Genomic DNA, 15,868 nt, shown 5'->3' with positions numbered 1-15,868 from the left:
CTGGAAAATCTTCCAGCTCCTGCCCCCAACATTTTGCTCATGGGGATTTCAACCTAAGGCACCTAAAATGGAGGAATATAGCAAATGTTGTAGCAGAGATAACATCAGGAGGCAGCTCAGATGAAAGCTCGCACGCGCGCGCACGCACGCGCGCACGCACGCGCGCGCGCACGCGCACGCGCACGCACACACACACACACACACACACACACACACACACACACACACACGCACACACACGCGCGCACACACGCGCACACACACGCGCACACACACGCGCACACACACGCGCACACACACGCGCACACACACGCACGCACGCGCGCGCACACACACACACACACACACACACACACACACACACACACACACACACACACACACACACACACACACTGCTAAGGGACATCGATACCTCAAAGGCAATGGGACCGGACAACATCTCCCCGTGGGTCCTAAGAGAGGGAGCAGATATGTTGTGCGTGCCACTTACCACAATCTTCAACACGTCCCTGGAAACTGGGCAACTACCTGAGGTACGGAAGACGGCAAATGTAGTTCCCATTTTTAAAAAAGGAGACAGAAAAGAGGCACTAAACTATAGACCTGTGTCGTTGACGTGTATAGTATGCAAAATTATGGAGAAGATTATCAGGAGGAGAGTGGTGGAGCACCTGGAACTGAACAAGAGTATAAATGCCAACCAGCACGGATTCACGGAAGGCAAATCCTGTGTCACAAACCTTCTGGAGTTTTATGATAAAATAACAGAAGTAAGACACGAGAGAGAGGGGTGGGTTGATTGCATCTTCTTGGACTGCAAGAAGGCCTTTGACACAGTTCCTCACAAGAGATTAGTGCAGAAGCTAGAGCATCAGGCGCATATAACAGGAAGGGCACTGCAATGGATCAGAGAATACCTGACAGGGAGGCAACAACGAGTCATGGTACGTAATGATGTATCACAGTGGGCACCTGTGACGAGCGGGGTCCCACAGGGGTCAGTCCTAGGACCAGTGCTATTTTTGGTATATGTGAACGACATGATGGAAGGGTTAGACTCAGAAGTGTCCCTGTTTGCAGATGATGTGAAGTTAATGAGGAGAATTAAATCTGATGAGGACCAGGCAGGACTTCAAAGAGACCTGGACAGACTGGACACCTGGTCCAGCAAATGGCTTCTCGAATTTAATCCTGCCAAATGCAAAGTCATGAAGATAGGGGAAGGGCACATAAGACCACAGACAGAGTATAGGCTAGGTGGCCAAAGACTGCAAACCTCACTCAAGGAGAAAGATCTTGGGGTGAGTATAACACCGAGCATGTCTCCGGAAGCACACATCAATCAGATAACTGCTGCAGCATATGGGCGCCTGGCAAACCTGAGAACAGCATTCCGATACCTTAGTAAGGAATCGTTCAAGACACTGTACACTGTGTATGTCAGGCCCATACTGGAGTATGCAGCACCTGTTTGGAACCCGCACTTGATAAAGCACGTCAAGAAACTAGAGAAAGTACAAAGGTTTGCCACAAGGTTAGTTCCAGAGCTAAGGGGAATGTCCTATGAAGAAAGATTAAGGGAAATCGGCCTGACGACACTGGAGGACAGGAGGGTCAGGGGAGACATGATAACGACATATAAAATACTGCGTGGAATAGACAAGGTGGACAAAGACAGGATGTTCCAGGGAGGGGACACAGAAACAAGAGGCCACAATTGGAAGTTGAAGACACAAATGAGTCAGAGAGATATTAGGAAGTATTTCTTCAGTCATAGAGTTGTAAGGCAGTGGAATAGCCTAGAAAATGACGTAGTGGAGGCAGGAACCATACACAGTTTTAAGACGAGGTTTGATAAAGCTCATGGAGCGGGGAGAGAGAGGGCCCAGTAGCAACCGGTGAAGAGGCGGGGCCAGGAGCTAAGACTCGACCCCTGCAACCACAAATAGGTGAGTACAAATAGGTGAGTACACACGTCCGACTGGGACCATTTACAAAGTCACACGGACACAAAAGAGAGGTTAGGTAAGGATTGTCAGGAAAGAAGACAAGTGTTTCCTGACGATGGTTTTAGTCAGATAATGACCCGCCGTTGGAGCTTTAGGTCATCTGACCGAGACCTTTCGCTGGCTTACTGGTCCACCCCTTTTAAAATTATGGTCATAGTTATAACCAATTCTTAACACAAACGATAGAGGGAACCAGTATACACAGGCGAGCTGGACAGGGACAGACTAAGAAAGGAAGGAAAGGAAGCATTGGTAGTGGAAATAGTATAAGAGTGTAAAAATATGCTTTAATACTAAACGAGCCTATATGTGCTTGAATAAACACTGTGTTTACACTGGGAAGAATTTCCCGTAATAGATGTGATAGTCGGCTGGTGTCCTGACTACACTACATGTAGCGTTAATTAATGAGACGCACAAACTACGATTAACTCAATGCTTATCAAACTGAATAGTATTTATCAGGATGAACGTAATACAAACTCGACTTATTTATGTTCGTAATGTTTTAAGCATAAGAAATATAGGGGGAGGTTGGTTAAGCAATTGAAGAACAGAAGGAACAAATGCCTGCAAGAAGTTAATTAACGTAAAAATTCACTGATTGCCTCCAGTCCTGATTAACCCCGTTCCTCAGGAGCTGTGTCAGGCTAACTAGTTTAACGCTTAATAATAATAATAATAATAATAATAATAGTAATAATGATGGTAATAATAATAATAACTTACACTAGGATGAAAGGTTCAGACGGAAATTTTTCAGGTAACTGGTAGTTACCTTGGTGAATAATACAAAATCATTAAAAATTTATAATTGCAATGCAAGTGCAAAGACTTTGTTGCAGAATCAAAAAAAAAAAAATAAATAAAAACAACAGTTTTGCAATGAGTCCATAATGTATAAATTTTAAGCCCAAAAGTAAATGTGTATATTTGTGTACTCACCTAGTTGAGGTTGCGGGGGTCGAGTCCGAGCTCCTGGCCCCGCCTCTTCGCTGATTGCTACTAGGTCCTCTCTCTCCCTGCCCCATGAGCTCTATCATACCTCGCCTTAAAACTATGTATGGTTCCTGCCTCCACCACATCACTTTCTAGGCTATTCCATGGCCTGACTACTCTATGACTGAAGAAATACTTCCTAACATCCCTTTGATTCATCTGAGTCTTCAACTTCCAATTGTGACCTCTTGTGTCTGTGTCCCATCTCTGGAACATCCCGTCTTTGTCCACCTCGTCTATTCCGCGCAGTATTTTATATGTCGTTGTCATGTCTCCCCTGACCCTCCTGGCCTCCAGTGTCGTCAGGCCGATTTCCCTCAACCTTTCTTCATAGGACAATCCCCGTAGCTCTGGGACTAGTCTTGTTGCAAACCTTTGCACTTTCTCTAATTTCTTGACGTGCTTGACTAGGTGTGGATTCCAAACTGTGTGTGTGTGTGTGTGTGTGTGTGTGTGTGTGTGTGTGTGTGTGTGTGTGTGTGTGTGTGTGTGTGTGTGTGTGTGTGTGTGTGTGTGTGTGTGTGTGTGTGTGTGGTTTTAAATTTATTTCAATGCAAAAGTTTTTCACAACAACACTCACAATACATAGTTATTCACTCTTCACAATGCGTAGTTATTCACACTTCACAATACACAGTTATTCACACTTCACAGTGCAGTCATTCACACTTCACAATACACAGTTATTCACATTTCACAATAAACAGTTATTTACACTTCACAATACACAGTTATTCACACTTCACAGTACATAGTTATTCACACCTCACGATACAGTCATTCATACCTCACGATACACAGTTATTCACACTTCACGATACACTGTCATTCACACTTCACAATACACTGTCATTCACACCTCAACACATACACAGTTTCACACTACATATCTCACATCTCTCACACGTCGCGTCCCTCATACCTCATAAAACACAGCTTTTACTTGGTCACAGCACAACACACTACTTACAACACAGCTAATATCTCACACTTTCTCTGCTAACGTAAGGTTTATGCTGGGAAGATAGTAACAGTGATAAGAGAGAGAGAGAGAGAGAGAGAGAGAGAGAGAGAGAGAGAGAGAGAGAGAGAGAGAGAGAGAGAGAGATAGAGAGAGAGAGAGAGCTCTGGATGATAAAGAGCCTTGAACGAAGAAAAGCTCTGTGACACTGTAAGTGTGATTAATACACATCATATCACTGAGGGATGAAACAGGAGATGAAACTTAGTAAGAGAAAGTTTCATTGAAATCTATTGGCTTATGCGCTTTTCACACACACACACACACACACACACACACACACACACACACACACACACTGACACACACACACACACACTGACACACACACACACGCACTGACACACACACACACGCATATGCAACAGGCCTAGTGTCTAATCGACATGTGCCTAGGACAAAATGGTAACTAACACACACACACACACACACACACACACACACACACACACACACACACACACACACACACACAAGTGCAAGGAGGCAGAGGAAAGGTTTGTTCCCAAGGGAACAGAAATAATAGGAAGACCAAAGCGAGTCCTTGGTTTACCCGAAGGTGTAGGGAGGCAAAAACTAAGTGCACTAGAGAATGGAAAAGGTACAGGAGGCAAAGGACCCAGGAAAATAAGGAGATTAGTAGAAGAGCCAGAAACGAGTATGCACAGATAAGGAGGGAGGCCCAGCGACAGTACGAAAATGGCATAGCATCGAAAGTCAAGTCTGACCCGAAACTGCTGTATAGCCACATTAGGAGAAAGATAACAGTCAAAGACCAATTCAAGTTTATTCTCTATAATGGTTACAATGTGGGGTTTACAGGTTTTGGGTATTTTGTGGTTTACATGTTATAAAATACTAATTACAGAGGGGGCCACTAGGACACCTAGCATGGCTAGGCATTTCGAGCAGACTTAGATTAATTCTTAACATTAAATCCTTACAGATTATAGTATTAAGGCTAAGTGACTACATCATAATTTGTGAGTTTAGCAATGTGAATGCTTTTGTTGTGGCACAATACAAGGTGTCTATATTTGAGTATCATAGGCAAACTTATGACTAGTTAGGATTTATTATTTTAAGATTAAGATTAGTATTTCTGGGTTTATAGTCAGTGGGTGAGTGAGTGTAATTGTGAACCACCAGGTGGTTATCATGTAGTTAGTTGTCGGGGTGGATCAGGGAGATAAGATGTTTTCTAACTGTAGTTTTGAAAGTGATGAATGTGTCTGCAGTTCTCGAGTTTTCAGGTAGGGTGTTCCAGATTTTAGGTCCTTTGAAATACATTGAATTTTTGTAAAGGTTTAGTCGAACACGGGGAATGTCATAGAGATGTTTGTGTCTGGTGTTACGCCTGTGGATCCTGTCACAACTATCAAGAAACCATTTTAGGTCAAGGTTAATATTGGAATTTAAGGTCCTGTAGATATAGATTGCACAGTAGTAAGTGTGGATGTTCTGAACAGGGAGTAAGTTTAGATCTGTGAAGAGTGGGGGGGGGGTGTTGCCAGGGATGGGATTTAGTGATTATTCTTACTGCGGCTTTTTGTTGGGTTATTAATGGCTTTAGGCATGTTGCTGCAGTTGAACCCCAAGCACAGATAGCATAGGTGAGGTATGGATATACAAGTGAATGGTATAGTGTGAGAAGGGCAGTTTGCGGTACATAGTATCGTATCTTGGAGAGGATCCCCACCGTTTTGGATACTTTTTTTGTTATGTGTTGGATATGGGTGCTGAAATTTAGGTTGTTGTCGAGGTATAGGCCAAGGAATTTGCCCTCATTATGTCTTGCAATTAGAGTGTTGTCGATCTTAATGTTAAGTTGTGCAACTCCTGCTCTGCTACCAAACATAATATAATAGGTTTTGCCAGTGTTAAGTGTAAGTTTATTGGCTGTCATCCAAGTCGATATTTTAGCAGCTCCTCGTTAACAATGGTGTTGAGGGTGGCAAGATTAGGGTGGGAGATGACATAAATCATGTCGTCAGCAGAGAGAATTGGTTTCAGGTGTTGGGATATGTTTGGAAGATCATTGATGTAAACGAGGAAGAGCAGGGGTCCAAGGACACTTCCCTGCGGAACTCCAGTATCAAGTGGCTGTATTGATGAGGCTGTGTCTTTAATGGTGACATACTGATACCTATTAGAAAGGTAGGATTTAAAATATGCAAGCGCATGGCCTCTTATACCGTAATGGTTAAGTTTGTGGAGTAGGATGCCGTGGTCTACTGTGTCAAATGCTTTTCTTAGGTCAATAAAAATTCCTAGCAGATATTCCTTATTTTCCAATGCTTTGTAAAGCAGGTCTAGCATTTTTATAATTGCATCATTAGTGCTTTTATTTTTCCTGAATCCAAATTGGCAGGGGTTGAGTATGTTTTGTGACGTTATAAATGAATATAGTCTCCTTTGCATGAGTTTCTCGAAGATTTTGGATAGCAATGGTAAGTTTGATATTGGCCTATAGTTGTTTACGTCTGTAGGGTCACCACCTTTATGTATTGGTGTAACCCTTGCTGTTTTGAGTAGTGTCGGGAAAGTGCTAGTTTCTAGCGACTTGTTAAAAAGTAATGTAATAGCATGCGAAAGGACATGGACCACTCGCTTGTACAATAATGGTGGGACGTGAGACAGATTCCCCCCCGAGTTATTTTTAAGTGACTATGATCGCAGTGACTTCCGTGGGCTCAGTTGGTACAAGATAGAAGGAATTTGGGAAATTCCCATCTAGGTAGTCCCCGGCATAGGCATTGGTATGTGGGATTTTACTGGCGAGATTAGATCCTATGTTTGAGAAGAAGTCGTTTATCTTGTTAGCTGTGTCAGTGGGATGCAGTGGTGTTTCATGAGGTTTAGTTAGAACAATATTCTTGTTTTTTTTCCAGTTTGTGGGTCCCCAGAATCTGGGAAAGTGTTTTCCAGGTCTTTTTTATATCTCCTCTTGTGTCAGTGAATCTGCTGGATTAGTACAGTTGTTTGGCTTTCTTTATTAATTTGGTGAGAACTGTTGAATATTGTTTAAGAATATCTTTGTGTATTAAGCCCTGTCTATATTGCTTTTCATATTGGTGTTTCTTATCAATGGATTTCAGAATGCTGCTGGTTAGCCATGGGCAACCAAGCCGTTTATTCGTGATCTGTTTCGTTTTTATAGGACAATGTTGTATAGTCTTAAGTATTTTGTTAAGAAAAATGTCTGTCCAATCGTCAATACCATTGGCATTGGAGAATTCTGTAGGCCAGTCAACAGTCTCTAGGTCTGCTGTGAAATTCCTTATTGAGGCCTTGTCAGATAAGATAAGATAAGATTTCGTTCGGATTTTTAACCCCGGAGGGTTAGCCACCCAGGATAACCCAAGAAAGTCAGTGCGTCATCGAGGACTGTCGAAATGAAACTTTGTTGTATTCGAGTGGTGGCTTACTAATGTTTGTTAAGAGGAAGGTTGGGTAGTGGTCAGTAGTGCTGTCTGCGATTATCCCTGATTTAAGGGGGGCTAGTATATTGGTCCATATGTGGTCTATTATGGTTGCACTTGTCTCAGTCAGCCTGGTTGGTTTAGTTATTGTTGGTATGAGAAGTGCATTGTTCATATTGTTGATGAAATCAGTTACTGTCTGATCATCTGGTAGGCCAAGGTTGATATTGAAGTCTCCAGCTAAGAGAAGGTGGTGCTTGTTCATTTGTCTGTTTGTTATTAGTGACTTTAGATTCTCACTGAAGTTTGGGATGTTTGTGTGGGGTATCCGGTATATGGCACCGATTGTTATAGGCGTCTTGAGGTTTTTTACAGTAAAATTAGCAAAAATGTATTCCCCATATTCATCACTAAAGCAATTAGTGCTAATACAAGATAGTTGGTTAGAGTAATAGATTGCAGTACCACCCGCAACTTGGTATGGTCTGCGGTTGTGGATTGCTGTGTATCCTGGTAGTGGGTAGATATCAATTGTGTCCTGCTTAAGCCAGGTCTCAGTAATAATAATGCAGGAGAGTTAGTTTAATATGTTTATTATGCACCCCATACCCATCCTGTAGGAGAAGGGTGTCTTTAGTGACTCAAGGAGTGCCAGGAGGTCATAGTGTTTGCTTAAGGACCTGATGTTGTAGTTAAGAACTGATAGACTTTGAGCAGTGTTCAGGTGATAAGGCTGAGGAAAGAAGGTGGAGAACTCACAAGAAACGATCAAGAGGTATGTGAGGAGCTCAACAAGAGATTTAAGGAAGTATTTACAGTGGAGACAGGAAGGCCTCTCGGGACACAGACCAGATGGGGACACCAGCAAGGAATATATCAACAAGTGTTGGATGACATACATACAGATGAGGAGGAGGTAAAGAAACTGCTAAGGGACATCGATACCTCAAAGGCAATGGGACTGGACATCTCCCCGTGGGTCCTTAGAGAGGGAATGGATATGTTGTGTGTGCCACTTACCACAATCTTCAACACGTCCCTGGAAACTGGGCAACTATCCGAGGTATGGAAGACGGCAAATGTAGTTCCCATTTTTAAAAAAGGAGACAGAAAAGAGGCACTAAACTATAGACCTATGTCACTGACGTGTATAGTATGCAAAGTTATGGAGAAGATTATCAGGAGGAGAGTGGTGGAGCACCTGGAACGGAACAAGAGTATAAACGCCAACCAGCATGGATACATGGAAGGAAAATCCTGTGTCACAAACCTTCTGGAGTTTTATGATAAAGTAACAGAAGTAAGACACGAGAGAGAGGGGTGGGTTGATTGCATCTTCTTGGACTGCAAGAAGGCCTTTGACACAGTTCCTCACAAGAGATTAGTGCAGAAGCTAGAGGATCAGGCTCATATAACAGGAAGGGCACTGCAATGGATCAGAGAATACCTGACAGGGAGGCAACAACGAGTCATGGTACGTAATGATGTATCACAATGGGCACCTGTGATGAGCGGGGTCCCACAGGGGTCGGTCCTAGGACCAGTGCTATTTTTGGTATATGTGAACGACATGATGGAAGGGTTAGACTCAGAAGTGTCCCTGTTTGCAGACGATGTGAAGTTAATGAAGAAAATTAAATCAGATGAGGACCGGGCAGGACTTCAAAGAGACCTGGACAGACTGGACACCTAGTCCAGCAACTGGCTTCTCGAATTTAATCCCGCCAAATGCAAAGTCATGAAGATAGGGGAAGGGCAAAGAAGACCGCAGAGTATAGGCTAGGTGGCCAAAGACTGCAAACCTCGCTCAAGGAGAAAGATCTTGGAGTGAGTATAACACCGAGCATGTCTCCGGAAGCACACATCAACCAGGTAACTGCTGCAGCATATGGGCGCCTGGCAAACCTGAGAACAGTGTTCCGATACCTTAATAAGGAGTCGTTCAAGACACTGTACACCGTGTACGTCATGCCCATACTGGAGTATGCAGCACCTGTTTGGAACCCGCACTTGATAAAGTACGTCAAGAAACTAGAGAAAGTGCAAAGGTTTGCGACAAGGTTAGTTCCAGAGCTAAGGGGAATGTCTTATGAAGAAAGGTTAAGGGAAATCGGCCTGACGACACTAGAGGACAGGAGGGTCAGGGGAGACATGATAACGACATATAAAATACTGTGCGGAATAGACAAGGTGGACAAAGACAGGATGTTCCAGGGAGAGGACACAGAAACAAGAGGTCACAATTGGAAGTTGAAGACACAGATGAGTCAGAGATATTAGGAGAGATATTAAGAGAGTTGTCAGGCAGTGGAATAGTCTAGAAAGTGATGTAGTGGAGGCAGGAACCATACATAGTTTTAAGACGAGGTATGATAAAGCTCATGGAGCGGGGAGAGAGGGGACCCAGTAGCAACCGGTGAAGAGGCGGGGCCAGGAGCTAGGACTCGACCCCTGCAACCACAAATAGGCGATTACAACTAGGAGAGCACACACACACACACACACACACGCCTTTAAATCTCTGCACCAAATTCTCCTTAAAACAGCAAATAATAGGGCCTACAAGATTCGAAAATATGCTGGACCTCATCTTCACTAACGATGATCTGATACGAAATGTCATATTAAAAAAATATACGGAGATCACAACATAATAGAAGTCCAGACATGTAGGCGTGGGGCCCCAGACCAACAAAATGTGATCAGTCACGAGGGAGCCTTTACCAAATTCAACTTCAATAACAAAAACATACGGTGGGACCAAGTGAACCAAGTCCTAAATGATATAAACTGGGAAGATAGCCTAAGCAACACGGATCCTAACCTATGTCTAGAACAAATTAACTCTGTGGCACTTGAGGTATGCTCAGGGCATATTCCCTTAAGGAAAAGGAGATGTAAACTAGAAAGGAAAAGGCACTCCCTATGCAGGCGAAGGCAAAGAATAACAGAGCGGCTACAAGAGGCCAATATATCTGCAATATGTAGGGAGACACTGGTCAGAGAAATAGCAAACATCGAACTAAAGCTAAAGGAATCTTACAGGAGTCAAGAAATGCAAGAAGAACTAGAAGCCATAAATGAAACTGAAAGAAACCTAAAGTATTTCTTTTATGCCAAATCAAAGCCGAGAACAACATCCAGCATTGGGCTCCTGCTTAAACGCGATGGGTCCTACACAGATGACAGCAAGGAAATGTGTGAGCTACTCTAAGTCCCAATATGACTCGGTTTTTAGTGAGCTGCTAACCAGAGTCGAAGACCTAAATTATTTTTTTATGAGAGAGAGACGCACCTGATATTATCCTGATGCCAAATGACTTCGAAAAGGCGATAAATGACATGCCTATGCACTCTGTCCCAGGCCCAAACTCATGGAACAGTGTGTTCATCAAGAACCGCAAGAAGCCCCTATCACGTGATTTTAACATCCTATGGAGAAGGAGCATGGACACGGGTTGTCCCAGTTACTAAAAACAACAGATATAGCCCCACTCCACAAAGGGAGCAGTAAAGCAATAGCAAAGAACTACACTGGTAGTTAAGTGTCAGCGTGCCTCGTTGTGCTCCCGGTTTTCTCGTGTTTTCACGGTGGCTCTTACGTGCTAGAACTTTAATTTGTGTCATCAATCCTATACGATACATCCCTCTAGCGCCTGGAACCAATCTTGGGCAGAAAACATTATATACTGAGTCAAAAAAGGAGAATTAGTGTGCACTGCGTAGCAGAGTTTACTGCCAGAGGGGAATCATAGGCCTGTTCCCGTGTGGAAAAAAATAATAATAATTGAACTTTTCATGTCAGAGGAAAGAAAGTCTCCCTGATAACATTGAGTATACATAGTGTATAGTGTATACTACAGTGGCTCCCTAGTATATTGATGATAAAGGCTAAAGTGTCATTTGAAAACAGGTGAATTTGTAAATGAAGTGATAAGCCTATAGAGGAAGGTGCCAGAAGTCGCCAGAAACTTACCACAGGTCAGCTGTTTTTAATAATCTTACTGGCCTGCTAGTGTACTCGCATATAATCTAGTGATACCAGTGAATAGCAGAATACAGTGTTGTAGTAGCAACTAACCAGTATTATAATGGTACTTAGTGGAGTGGAGTGACTTTCATTAGTTTCTTTTCTTGAAATACGAGACGTTACTGTGAATTTCATATAACCTGTAGTTACCAGCGGTCGCAATATACACAACGAGAAGCAATTATTACTACAGAAAAAGCGTCCTTCCTCCAAAATTTGCACCAGTCAACTATAGTGATAATATAGCATTTATTGTGGTGGAGACGGAAAAAAAAAAAAAATAGAAAAGCCAGATACAGCGATTGATAAACAAGGAGGTGACCGTTCGTCATTGTAGGAGCTGCCAGATATCACCGGCTCTTCAACACGCAAGTTATACTTTTGTATCAGTCAAATCACATATTACTTGGGTAGATAATTTCCAGTAGATCCTTCATGTGTTAGCTCAAATCACCGACCAGTATGTTTTAAATAAGTGACCCACTGATCAGAGCAGATCGACTGGTCCGGACCCTTGACTGGTCCGAACCCTTGACTGGTCCGAACCCGGGACTGGTTTCAAACAGTTTCGTTGGACAATAAAGCAGACTGTAAACGGATGGGGTTGTAGGCGCCCTTATAAACACAAACATTAAAAATCAGGAACGTGACGGTAAGCTGTCCAATATACAAAAAGAGTTAGAAACAGAAATACAAATAGCTAGAGCTTCATTTAAGGTTATTAATATAATATTCAAGAGGTTGCTAGTAGAATTGCAGTAAATCAACCATTCAAATCATTATGAAGCTGTGTGTAGTCTGTGGTCAGTCAAACAAACGGGCTTCCACATGGATAAATTGTCATTTTTGTGGAAATTGGTGTCACGCCCCTTGTGCAGATATCCCAGAACTAGCTACAAGCAGTATTAAAACAGAGAAGTGTTTCTGGGTATGCCCAAATGAGGAAAATCTGTGGACTAAAATCACAAGGGTATTAAAAGAGGACAACATCAAAGCTGCTTTCATAGAAAACCTGGAAGCTTTCTACAACAGATGGGAACATAAAAAGTCTGGGCTGAATGGTACTGCCATTGATACTGGCCATGTAGTCAGAAACTGTAAGGCTGGAGATGAAGTCCTGGTAGTCAGTAAATGTGGGGCTGATAGTGCTGTCCTGGGAGACAGTAATGGTGAAGCTGGAGGTGCTGTCCTGGGAGACAGAAATGGTGAAGCTGGAGATACTGTCCTGGGAGACAGTAATGGTGAAGCTGGAGGTGCTGTCCTGGGAGACGGAAATGGTGAAGCTGGAGATACTGTCCTGGGAGACAGTAATGGTGAAGCTGGAGATTTTGTCCAGGTAGTCGGGAATTATACGCAGGAAGGAATACATATAAATGACCTCATAGGGGACAGGAGCCATAGTAGGGAAACAAGTGTAGTCAAAGATAAGATAAAACCAATATTGCAAACTAGAAATACCGCAGGAAATAGCAAACAAGAGGACTCCAATAGCAATAGTGAGGATAAATTACCAAAAACAACTGGTGGGAGCTCCATTGTTGGTGCTAGGGAGGATAGAAGTAAGACAGGGAAACATGCACCAACAGGGAATACAGTCACAGAAACCCAAGGCAAGCGGAAACCAAGCCTGTGCACATACTATGCACTTGGTATCTGCTGGCATGGGAAATCTGGAAAAACAGATGGGACGTGCAACTATGACCACCCTAGAAAATGCCATGCCCATATGACAACAGGAAAATGCAAACTCCCTTCCTGTAAGCTTTTTCACCCTGAAATGTGTACCTCTTCAGTACAGGAAAGACTGTGCTATAACTTAAATTGCCAGGCATACCATCTAAAGGGGACAAAAAGATACAAAACATCCAGGCCATGGGAAAACCTGGGTAGCCACAGCCACTCAAGAGGGAGAGGTTTTTTAGTGCCAGGAAGGAAAAAAAACTGGCAGGAAATGGCAGAAATCGTACACCAAATCCAGTCATTCCTGGAGTGGAACCACAGTCGATGGCCTCCACTCCAAACCAACAGATACAGATACTAATGCCGGAAAAAAAATCCCCCCCCAGTACCAACAATACCACCAGTCCGATAACATTCTTCTTTGCAAATATACAGGGTCTAAAGCCAGCAACAAACAACAAAATACCTTTCATCCGTGGACTGCTTGCAGAGGCAAAGGCAATGTTCGCGGCTTTCACTGAGACCCACATAAAGGATCACTTGGACAATGAAATATGGATCCCAGGTTACAACCTATACAGATGTGACAGAGTGAACAGGCAAAAGGGGGGGGTTGGCCTGTACATTGCAGAGTCACTTGTTTGCACAGAACTGCTTAATGCCTCAAATGACGTAGTGGAAGTTTTAGCAGTAAAGGTCGAGAACCAAAACCTAGTCATTGTGGTAGTCTACAAGCCTCCGGATGCAACATCCCAGCAATTCCAGGAACAGCTGTTAAAAATTGACCACTGTCTGGAAAATCTTCCAGCTCCTGCACCCAACATCTTGCTCCTGGGGGATTTCAACTTAAGGCACCTAAAATGGAGGAATATAGCAAATAATATTGTTGCAGAAATAACACCAGGAGGCAGCTCTGATGAAAACTCACACTCACACGAGCTTTTAAATCTCTGCACAAAATTCAATTTAAACCAGCAAATAATAGAGCCTACTAGACTGGAGAATACACTAGACCTCATATTCACTAACAATGATGATCTGATAAGAAATGTCACCATATCAAAAACAATATACTCAGATCACAACATAATTGAGGTTCAGACATGTATGCGAGGAGCCCCAGACCGACAAAATGAGACTAGTCACGAGGGAGCATTCACCAAATTCAACTTCAATAACAAAAACATAAAGTGGGACCAAGTAAACCAAGTCCTAACCGATATAAGCTGGGAAGATATACTAAGCAACACAGACCCAAACTTATGCCTAGAACAGATTAACTCGGTGGCACTCGATGTATGCACAAGGCTTATTCCTCTAAGAAAAAGGAGGAGTAGATGTAAAATAGAAAGAGACAGGCGCTCCCTTTACAGGCGACGGAAAAGAATAACAGAGCGGCTAAAAGAGGTCAATATATCTGAAATGCGCAGGGAGACACTGGTCAGAGAAATAGCAAGCATCGAACTTAAGCTAAAAGAATCCTTTAGGAGTCAGGAATCGCGGGAAGAACTAAAAGCTATAAATGAAATCGAAAGAAACCCAAAGTATTTCTTCTCCTATGCCAAATCAAAATCGAGAACAACGCCCAGTATTGGGCCCCTACTTAAACAAGATGGGTCCTACACAGATGACAGCAAGGAAATGAGTGAGCTACTCAAGTCCCAATATGACTCAGTTTTTAGCAAGCCGCTAACCAGACTGAGAGTCGAAGATCAAAATGAATTTTTTATGAGAGAGCCACAAAATTTGATTAACACAAGCCTATCCGATGTTATCCTGACGCCAAATGACTTCGAACAGGCGATAAATGACATGCCCATGCACTCTGCCCCAGGGCCAGACTCATGGAACTCTGTGTTCATCAAGAACTGCAAGAAGCCCCTATCACGAGCCTTTTCCATCCTATGGAGAGGGAGCATGGACACGGGGGTCGTCCCTCAGTTACTAAAAACAACAGACATAGCCCCACTCCACAAAGGGGGCAGTAAAGCAACAGCAAAGAACTACAGACCAATAGCACTAACATCCCATATCATAAAAATCTTTGAAAGGGTCCTAAGAAGCAAGATCACCACCCATCTAGAAACCCATCAGTTACACAACCCAGGGCAACATGGGTTTAGAACAGGTCGCTCCTGTCTGTCTCAACTACTGGATCACTACGACAAGGTCCTAAATGCACTAGAAGACAAAAAGAATGCAGATGTAATATATACAGACTTTGCAAAAGCCTTCGACAAGTGTGACCATGGCGTAATAGCGCACAAAATGCGCGCTAAAGGAATAACAGGAAAAGTCGGTCGATGGATCTATAATTTCCTCACTAACAGAACACAGAGAGTAGTCGTCAACAGAGTAAAGTCCGAGGCAGCTACGGTGAAAAGCTCTGTTCCACAAGGCACAGTACTAGCTCCCATCTTGTTCCTCATCCTCATATCCGACATAGACAAGGATGTCAGCCACAGCACCGTGTCTTCCTTTGCAGATGACACCCGAATCTGCATGACAGTGTCTTCCATTGCAGACACTGCAAGGCTCCAGGCGGACATCAACCAAATCTTTCAGTGGGCTGCAGAAAACAATATGAAGTTCAACGATGAGAAATTTCAATTACTCAGATATGGTAAACATGAGGAAATTAAATCTTCATCAGAGTACAAAACAAATTCTGGCCACAAAATAGAGCGAAACACCAACGTCAAAG

At 43.1% G+C, this 15,868-nt stretch overlaps 1 protein-coding gene and 1 long non-coding RNA gene across 8 annotated transcripts in view; one reads left to right on the top strand and one right to left on the bottom strand.

The window, feature by feature from the left end:
- Window positions 1-15,868, bottom strand: part of LOC138853590 (uncharacterized) — a 210,106-nt gene that overhangs the window by 37,886 nt on the left and 156,352 nt on the right. The window lies entirely within an intron of this gene.
- Window positions 1-15,868, top strand: part of LOC128693735 (deoxynucleoside triphosphate triphosphohydrolase SAMHD1) — a 143,314-nt gene that overhangs the window by 11,609 nt on the left and 115,837 nt on the right. The gene's annotated exons all lie outside the window — the stretch shown is intronic.

The sequence above is a fragment of the Cherax quadricarinatus genome, chromosome 34, assembly GCF_038502225.1.
Source record: "Cherax quadricarinatus isolate ZL_2023a chromosome 34, ASM3850222v1, whole genome shotgun sequence".
In the NCBI taxonomy this organism is placed as follows: Eukaryota; Metazoa; Arthropoda; class Malacostraca; order Decapoda; family Parastacidae; genus Cherax; species Cherax quadricarinatus.
Note: the sequence above shows the minus strand (reverse complement) of the source record. Positions and strands in the feature narration are given on the sequence as shown.